This window comes from Electrona antarctica (genome assembly GCF_951216825.1).
Source record: "Electrona antarctica genome assembly, contig: scaffold_64, whole genome shotgun sequence".
Taxonomy (NCBI): domain Eukaryota; kingdom Metazoa; phylum Chordata; class Actinopteri; order Myctophiformes; family Myctophidae; genus Electrona; species Electrona antarctica.
In genome coordinates, this window is record NW_027638477.1 from 686,155 (window position 1) to 696,154 (window position 10,000).

The window sequence follows — 10,000 nt, forward strand, 5'->3', positions numbered from 1 at the left end:
CGGTTCAGAAACCAGTCTGTGTCTCATAGGAGGGCTGTGGGCGGTTCAGAAACCAGTCTGTGTCTCATAGGAGGGCCGTGGGCGGTTCAGAAACCAGTCTGTGTCTCATAGGAGGGCCGTGGGCGGTTCAGAAACCAGTCTGTGTCTCATAGGAGGGCCATGGGCGGTTTAGAAACCAGTCTGTGTCTCATAGGAGGGCTGTGGGCGGTTCAGAAACCAGTCTGTCTCATAGGAGGGCCGTGGGCGGTTCAGAAACCAGTCTGTGTCTCATAGGAGGGCTGTGGGCGGTTCAGAAACCAGTCTGTCTCATAGGAGGGCCGTGGGCGGTTCAGAAACCAGTCTGTGTCTCATAGGAGGGCTGTGGGCGGTTCAGAAACCAGTCTGTGTCTCATAGGAGGGCTGTGGGCGGTTCAGAAACCAGTCTGTCTCATAGGAGGGCCGTGGGCGGTTCAGAAACCAGTCTGTGTCTCATAGGAGGGCCGTGGGCGGTTCAGAAACCAGTCTGTGTCTCATAGGAGGGCCGTGGGCGGTTCAGAAACCAGTCTGTGTCTCATAGGAGGGCTGTGGGCGGTTCAGAAACCAGTCTGTGTCTCATAGGAGGGCTGTGGGCGGTTCAGAAACCAGTCTGTGTCTCATAGGAGGGCCGTGGGCGGTTCAGAAACCAGTCTGTGTCTCATAGGAGGGCTGTGGGCGGTTCAGAAACCAGTCTGTGTCTCATAGGAGGGCTGTGGGCGGTTCAGAAACCAGTCTGTGTCTCATAGGAGGGCTGTGGGCGGTTCAGAAACCAGTCTGTGTCTCATAGGAGGGCTGTGGGCGGTTCAGAAACCAGTCTGTGTCTCATAGGAGGGCTGTGGGCGGTTCAGAAACCAGTCTGTGTCTCATAGGAGGGCTGTGGGCGGTTCAGAAACCAGTCTGTGTCTCATAGGAGGGCTGTGGGCGGTTCAGAAACCAGTCTGTGTCTCATAGGAGGGCTGTGGGCGGTTCAGAAACCAGTCTGTCTCATAGGAGGGCCGTGGGCGGTTCAGAAACCAGTCTGTGTCTCATAGGAGGGCTGTGGGCGGTTCAGAAACCAGTCTGTGTCTCATAGGAGGGCTGTGGGCGGTTCAGAAACCAGTCTGTGTCTCATAGGAGGGCCGTGGGCGGTTCAGAAACCAGTCTGTGCCTCATAGGAGGGCTGTGGGCAGTTCAGAAACCAGTCTGTGTCTCATAGGAGGGCTGTGGGCAGTTCAGAAACCAGTCTGTCTCATAGGAGGGCCGTGGGCGGTTCAGAAACCAGTCTGTGTCTCATAGGAGGGCTGTGGGCGGTTCAGAAACCAGTCTGTGTCTCATAGGAGGGCCGTGGGCGGTTCAGAAACCAGTCTGTGTCTCATAGGAGGGCTGTGGGCGGTTCAGAAACCAGTCTGTGTCTCATAGGAGGGCTGTGGGCGGTTCAGAAACCAGTCTGTGTCTCATAGGAGGGCCGTGGGCGGTTCAGAAACCAGTCTGTGTCTCATAGGAGGGCCGTGGGCGGTTCAGAAACCAGTCTGTGTCTCATAGGAGGGCTGTGGGCGGTTCAGAAACCAGTCTGTGTCTCATAGGAGGGCTGTGGGCGGTTCAGAAACCAGTCTGTGTCTCATAGGAGGGCCGTGGGCGGTTCAGAAACCAGTCTGTGTCTCATAGGAGGGCTGTGGGCGGTTCAGAAACCAGTCTGTGTCTCATAGGAGGGCTGTAAGCCATCGTTCTCACGATAAAACAATCTAAATATATATACATATGAGACACAGACCGAGTAGAAATAAATGGTGTGTGTGTGTGTGTGTGTGTGTGTGTGTGTGTGTGTGTGTGTGTGTGTGTGTGTGTGTGTGTGTGTGTGTGTGTGTGTGTGTGTGTGTGTGTGTGTGTGTGTGTGTGTGTGTGTGTGTGTGTGTGTGTGTGTGTGTGTGTGTGTGTGTGTGTGTGTGTGTGAGTGTGAGAGAGTTGGTCGGACCCACGGTTCTCCAGAACCACCACAGAAGGCTCTGGTCAGGCTCTGCCAGTGGGCCTAATCAGCCTAAATCCCCTCACCTGTGCAATTTCCAGCCTCAGCCAATTGATTGCCATGGAAACCCCACACCTGCCAATTGATTACTTAACCTTTGAACAGTCAGTTTGCACTCTTCAGACAGACAGATACAGAGATCTCCATGTGGGACACAGACAGACAGATACAGAGATCTCCATGTGGGACACAGACAGAAAGATACAGAGATCTCCATGTGGGACACAGACAGACAGATACAGAGATCTCCATGTGGGACACAGACAGACAGATACAGAGATCTCCATGTGGGACACAGACAGACAGATACAGAGATCTCCATGTGGGACACAGACAGACAGATACAGAGATCTCCATGTGGGACACAGACAGACAGATACAGAGATCTCCATGTGGGACACAGACAGACAGATACAGAGATCTCCATGTGGGACACAGACAGACAGACAGATACAGAGATCTCCATGTGGGACACAGACAGACAGATACAGAGATCTCCATGTGGGACACAGACAGACAGACAGATACAGAGATCTCCATGTGGGACACAGACAGACAGACAGACAGACAGATACAGAGATCTCCATGTGGGACACAGACAGACAGATACAGAGATCTCCATGTGGGACACAGACAGACAGATACAGAGATCTCCATGTGGGACACAGACAGACAGAAACAGAGATCTCCATGTGGGACACAGACAGACAGATACAGAGATCTCCATGTGGGACACAGACAGACAGATACAGAGATCTCCATGTGGGACACAGACAGACAGACAGATACAGAGATCTCCATGTGGGATACAGACAGGCAGATACAGAGATCTCCATGTGGGACACAGACAGACAGATACAGAGATCTCCATGTGGGACACAGACAGACAGATACAGAGATCTCCATGTGGGACACAGACAGACCGATACAGAGATCTCCATGTGGGACACAGACAGACAGATACAGAGATCTCCATGTGGGACACAGACAGACAGATACAGAGATCTCCATGTGGGACACAGACAGACAGATACAGAGATCTCCATGTGGGACACAGACAGACAGATACAGAGATCTCCATGTGGGAGACAGACAGATACAGAGATCTCCATGTGGGACACAGACAGACAGATACAGAGATCTCCATGTGGGACACAGACAGACAGATACAGAGATCTCCATGTGGGACACAGACAGACAGATACAGAGATCTCCATGTGGGACACAGACAGACAGATACAGAGATCTCCATGTGGGACACAGACAGACAGATACAGAGATCTCCATGTGGGACACAGACAGACAGATACAGAGATCTCCATGTGGGACACAGACAGACAGATACAGAGATCTCCATGTGGGACACAGACAGACAGATACAGAGATCTCCATGTGGGACACAGACAGACAGATACAGAGATCTCCATGTGGGACACAGACAGGCAGACACAGAGATCTCCATGTGGGACACAGACAGACAGATACAGAGATCTCCATGTGGGACACAGACAGACAGATACAGAGATCTCCATGTGGGACACAGACAGACAGTTAAAACGGGTGCTATGAGAAGTTGACAACGGGTATTATTAGGTTCTCCAGTAGGCCGGTGGCCGACAACATGTAGGGGCACAGGGGTGGGGGGGGGGGGGGGGGGGGGGGCACGCAGTAAAAGTAAATTAATTCACAAAACATTTTGTTGACCTATTTCTACATATAGTACAACTTTAAGCTGATGGTGTTTAGAGATTAACCCTGTCTCACCCAGACTGACCCATTTAGAGACACACAGAACACACACACACACACACACACACACACACACACACACACACACACACACACACACACACACACACACACACACACACACACACACACACACACACACCGCAGTGTGTCATGTTTTTTCAGCTGATGCAAACCTACCAGTCTTCTTCTCAGTCCAAGGCTGTGTGTGTGTGCGTGCGTGTGTGTGTGCGTGCGTGCGTGTGTGTGCGTGCGTGCGTGCGTGCATGCGCGTGCGTGCGTGCGTGCGTGCGTGCGTGCGTGCGTGCGTGCGTGCGTGCGTGCGTGCGTGCGTGCGTGCGTGCGTGCGTGCGTGCGTGCGTGCGTGCGTGTGTGTGTGTGTGTGTGTGTGCGCGTGCGTTTGAGTGAGGGAGTGAGTGAGTGAGTGTGAGTGTGTGTGTGTGTGTGTGTGTGTGTGTGTGTGTGTGTGTGTGTGTGTGTGTGTGTGTGTGTGTGTGTGTGTGTGTGTGTGTGTGTGTGTGTGTGTGTGTGTGTGTGTGTGTGTGTGTGTGTGTGTGTGTGTGTGTTAACCCAGGGGTTTGGGGACCCCAAATTATTACAAAGAAAAAAGAAAAACGTTTTTTTTTTTTTGCAACTGAATGGCTGGAAAATGGAAATGAAGCGTTTACAGAGTACATGCATAAACTTTCCTTAATGATTATGTCTGGTTTCAGTATTAATTTATGATATATTTTCTCTATTATTAAGGTTATTTTTGCATTGGTCAGTTTGTATTGGCGGTGGGAAGGGGGGGGGCGGGGCGGGGGTCCCGAGACATGGCCAAAGCATTTCCGGGGGTCCCCAGAGGGGACAGAGCCCCTGTGTTAACCCATTCTGGACGAGAACCCCTTTTGGTGTTTTAAGCATTATGATATACTTTAGCTATTGAAAAATAGCAGATCTACAAGCTCATATCCACTTGCCCAAATGTGCCCAGATGTGATGACCTCATCAGTGATGACCTCATCAGTGATGACCTCATCACATGTGATGACGGCTATGGCCGTAACTCTGGACCCCCCCCCTGCTCCGGCAGAGCAGGGGGGGGGTCTCTAGGACCACTAGTGGTCCACGTGCCACAGGTTGAGAATCACTGTTGTAGTTCAACTAGTTAACTAGCTTAACTAGTTGTTTGTATGTATGGTTTCGTGCGTGCGTGCGTGCGTGCGTGCGTGCGTGCGTGCACGTGTCCAGTGCTCAACCCCCACCCTCTGAATGGTGGAGGGTGGATGACAGCTGGCCGATAGAGAGAGTAACGAGAGAGAGGGGGGGGGGGGGGGATAATGTGTGTGTTGGGGGGGTGGAGGGAGGAGGGGGAGGATAGTGTGTGTGGGGGAGGGGGGGGGGTGGAGGGAGGAGGGGGAGGATAGTGTGCGTGGGGGGAGGGGGGGGATTCTGTGTCAATACAGGACAATAGACATGGAGTTGAGAGGAGGGGGAGGTTCCTCTCTCTCCCTCTCTAAAAACATTACCGTACACACACACACACACACACACACACACACACACACACACACACACACACACACACACACACACACACACACACACACACACACACACACACACACACACACTTACATAGATTGTGCATTACATTCACACACCGATGGTGGCAAAAACCATGCAAGGCACCAACCTGCACATCAGGAGCAATTAGGGGTTAGCAATTCGACTATTGATCTGGAAAAAAATGGGCTAAATTTTCTGGAAAGGTTTTGGAAATCATTGGGGGGAAACAAATGTGTGGGAACCCTGTACAATACTAACCCCACGCTGGGGGTCCTCGGAGCTACTACAGGGGGTCCGGGACCCCAATAGGGGGGGGGGGGGGGGGGGGGGGTCTTCCGAATATGTAGTAAGTCTTGAGGACCCCTCGCTGTTGTTGCCCCTCTCTGTGCCTCAAAGACATCTGGCACCCCCCTGCCATGTTTTATTCACACTGTGTGTGTGTGTGTGTGTGTGTGTGTGTGTGTGTGTGTGTGTGTGTGTGTGTGTGTGTGTGTGTGTGTGTGTGTGTGTGTGTGTGTGTGTGTGTGTGTGTGTGTGTGTGTGTGTGTGTGTGTGTGTGTGTGTGTGTGTGTGTGTGTGTGTGTGTGTGTGTGGGGGGGGGGGATCAGTTTACTAGTAACCAGATCTTGGCCTGTCTGTCTGTCAGGGTTGCCATGTTGGAGGTTGTTAAAACGCTGTGGCTTTTATTTTTTTATTTTGTCATCAAATCTAAGGAGTCAACATGTTGTCTTTGATGTTTGACTCTTCATTCCCTGGAGGTTTGATTTTTAGTCATAGTCTCTGGAATAGTTTTAATTTAGTTTTAGTCACATTTTAGTAAAATAATACAAATATTGATATGTACAGTTTGGGAGAAGATTAAGGGGGTTATAGGTGGTGGTGGTGGTGGTGGGGGTAGGTGGGGGGTGGTGGTGGGGGGGGGGGCGGGGGGGTAGTCACTAGACTAAAGGAGTGAGTGATCATGAGTGATCATTCATGATGAATTGAACAAGGTGGACCCTCTTGTAAACCAGTGTAATGCTTTATGGTGTCGTCTTTGTATTGAGTTTGTGCTTGAAATGTACTGTAATTCTGCAAACTGTTAATACATATTTCAATCAATCAATCATGTCCTCTCCCTTTGGCCTGCTGCTGAAAGGCAGATGTTTGGCCTGTTTTAGTGATCTGTATTTTCCCTGCAGGTTAAAATAATTAAAATTATATCCGATAGTATTTTATCAGGACTATATTATTGGGTTAGCTTTGGCTCGTTTCTGGAGTTGGGTTTGGCTTATTTCTCTCACGAGAGTTTGGCAACTCTGCTCTCTTGTGTGTGTGTGTGTGTGTGTGTGTGTGTGTGTGTGTGTGTGTGTGTGTGTAAGGTGATAGTACTGTTACATGCATGGTTAGCAGATGACAGTCGTGCGTGCGTGCGTGGTGGCGGTAGTGCATCTCCGGCTGGTAGGTGAGAACGGTTTTGCCGAGGTGCGAATGGGGGACCATTTAAAACTAGAAAAAGTGCCCTTCTGGGCACAGGTCTCCACCAGGAGTGTGTGATGTTTGGAAAAATGTTTAGGAGTAATATAAACATGTTGTTTTGTTTGTTTGTTTCTTGCAACAATTTTCTTCATTTTGTTGAGGAAATGCAGAGCCAGATCACTCATAGCATCTCTGAGGATAGTATTCTGGATGAGCAGGACATGTGCAGCATTTTGTACAAAACGGGCCACTCCTGAAAACTTTGGAAGGCAATCTTAGATAATCAGTGTAGAATCTGAGAAATCCAACAGGCTCGTCTTGATCACATGACTACAGAGATCATGTGTACCGATTTGCGTGAGATTTGGATGAAATCTGTGCGACTAACATAAACAATGTGTTTTGCAGAAATCGGCCTCATGGTGGCGCTATAACCGGCAGATGTGGAGGGATGCAGGGAAAATGTTTTTCCATGGCCTCTAGGGAGTGTGCATACATAAGTTGTATACAGATCGATGCAGTTATAGGTAAAAACAGGAATTGGCCTGTTATAGCGCCACCGTGAGGCTGATTTGGGGGAAAAAATAGTGGCATGTCATCCTCGTCCTAGTGGAAATGTGTGTGTATAATTTCATGGAAATTGCACACACATTTGTTTGTGATTTGTGGCATTTTGTTCGAAACGGACCAATCATGTGAGCTTTGGAAGCCAATCTTAGCCTATCAGGATGGAAGATGGGAAATGGTGCAGATCCGTGTTGATCACATGACTATGGAGATAGTGTATACCGAATTGTGTGATTTATGGATAAAATGTGTACGAGTTATCTACAGAAATTTGTTTTGCCTAAATCGGCCTCATGGTGGCGCTATAACAGGCCGTTGAGGAATATTTGGGGCAGAGGTTCATCGTTGGCATCCAGGGAGTGTGTGTGCACAGTTTGGCATGGATCGGGCCAACGGTGCCGGAGATTAGCTGATAACGGACGGACGGAAGGACAGACGGACGGACACACACACGGACGGAGTGCAAAACATACTCTCTCCCCATGCCTTCGGCCTGGTGGAGACAACAAAGGCGGCTCGCATGCTGTGGTTTCTACTAAACAGAAGGGCTGCCAAAACAGGGTCAGCTCTAAGCTGACTGGGTCAGCTCTAGACTGACTGGGTCAGCTCTAGACTGACTGGGTTAGCTCTAAACTGACTGGGTCAGCTCTAAACTGACTGGGTCAGCTCTAGACTGACTGGGTCAGCTCTAGACTGCCTGGGTCAGCTCTAGACTGACTGGGTCAGCTCTAAACTGACTGGGTCAGCTCTAGACTGACTGGGTCAGCTCTAAACTGACTGGGTCAGCTCTAAACTGACTGGGTCAGCTCTAAACTGAGCAGACAGGGTGCGTCTCATAACAGAGGTTTACAGTTGTGGAGAGGATATGGAAGACACACACACACACACACACACACACACACACACACACACACACAGAGAGCGTTTGACGGCCTTGAAACGGTCCATACAGATATGAACTCAAAGTGTGTGTGTGTGTGTGTGTGTGTGTGTGTGTGTGTGTGTGTGTGTGTGTGTGTGTGTGTGTGTGTTTAGCTTAGTGTTCAGAATGTTTAGTCTGGAACTAAATGAATGTCTGGACTGTTTTCTACTGTTTCACTGAATGTTGTTAGTTACAACATTCAGTACGCACACACACACACACACACACGCACACACACACACACACGCACACACACACGCACGCACGCACGCACGCACGCACGCACGCACGCACGCACAGTACGTACATAGTTACAGGACAGAATAAATATGATGCCGAATGCTGCGTTCACACGGCCAGACGCAAAACACGCAAAGCTCCACAGCGTATTTGTAGCTTTGTATCTGAAGTTGAATCCAGTTGAATCTTGTTTGTAGCTGTTCTGCAGCAGCTACAAGCGTCGGTGGCATCTTTGCATCTTCATGTCGCTGTGCTTCCATTGACACTGAATGGTAGACTGTATCTTTGCATCTTCATGTCGCTGACTTCCATTGACACTGAATGGTAGACTGTATCTTTGCATCTTTGGCTTCCATTGACAATGAATGGTAGACTGCATCTTTGCATCTTCATGTCGCTGGCTTCCATTGACAATGGATTGTAGACTGTATCTTTGCATCTTCATGTCGCTGACTTCCATTGACACTGAATGGTAGACTGTATCTTTGCATCTTCATGTCGCTGGCTTCCATTGACAATGGATTGTAGACTGTATCTTTGCATCTTCATGTCGCTGGCTTCCATTGACAATGAATGGTAGACTGTATCTTTGCATCTTTGGCTTCCATTGACAATGAATGGTAGACTGCATCTTTGCATTTTCATGTCGCTGGCTTCCATTGACAATGGATTGTAGACTGTATCTTTGCATCTTCATGTCGCTGGCTTCCATTGACAATGAATGGTAGACTGTATCTTTGCATCTTTGGCTTCCATTGACACTGAATGGTAGACTGTATCTTTGCATCTTTGGCTTCCATTGACACTGAATGGTAGACTGCATCTTTGTATCTTCATGTCGCTGACTTCCATTGACAATGAATGGTAGACTGTATCTTTGTATCTTCATGTCGCTGACTTCCATTGACAATGAATGGTAGACTGTATCTTTGTATCTTCATGTCGCTGGCTTCCATTGACAATGAATGGTAGACTGTATCTTTGCATCTTCATGTCGCTGGCTTCCATTGACAATGAATGGTAGACTGTATCTTTGCATCTTTGGCTTCCATTGACACTGAATGGTAGACTGCATCTTTGTATCTTCATGTCGCTGGCTTCCATTGACAATGAATGGTAGACTATCTTTGCATCTTTCGCTGGCTTCCATTGACAATGAAGGGTAGACTGTATCTTTGCATCTTCATGTCGCTGTGCTTCCATTGACAATGAATGGTAGACTGTATCTTTGCATCTGTCGCTGGCTTCCATTGACAATGAATGGTAGACTGTATCTTTGCATCTGTCGCTGGCTTCCATTGACAATGAATGGTAGACTGCATCTTTGTATCTTCATGTTGCTGGCTTCCATTGACAATGAATGGTAGACTGTATCTTCATGTTGCTGGCTTCCATTGACAATGAATGGTAGACTGTAACTTTGTATCTTCATGTCGCTGGCTTCCATTGACAATGAATGGTAGACTGTATCTTTGTATCTTCATGTCGCTGGCTTC

General features: G+C 49.0%; 1 protein-coding gene across 1 annotated transcript in view; it reads left to right on the forward strand.

Annotated features, from left to right (window-relative positions):
• The window catches only part of LOC306918063 (protein Daple-like), a 94,101-nt gene that overhangs the window by 15,043 nt on the left and 69,058 nt on the right, over window positions 1–10,000 (forward strand).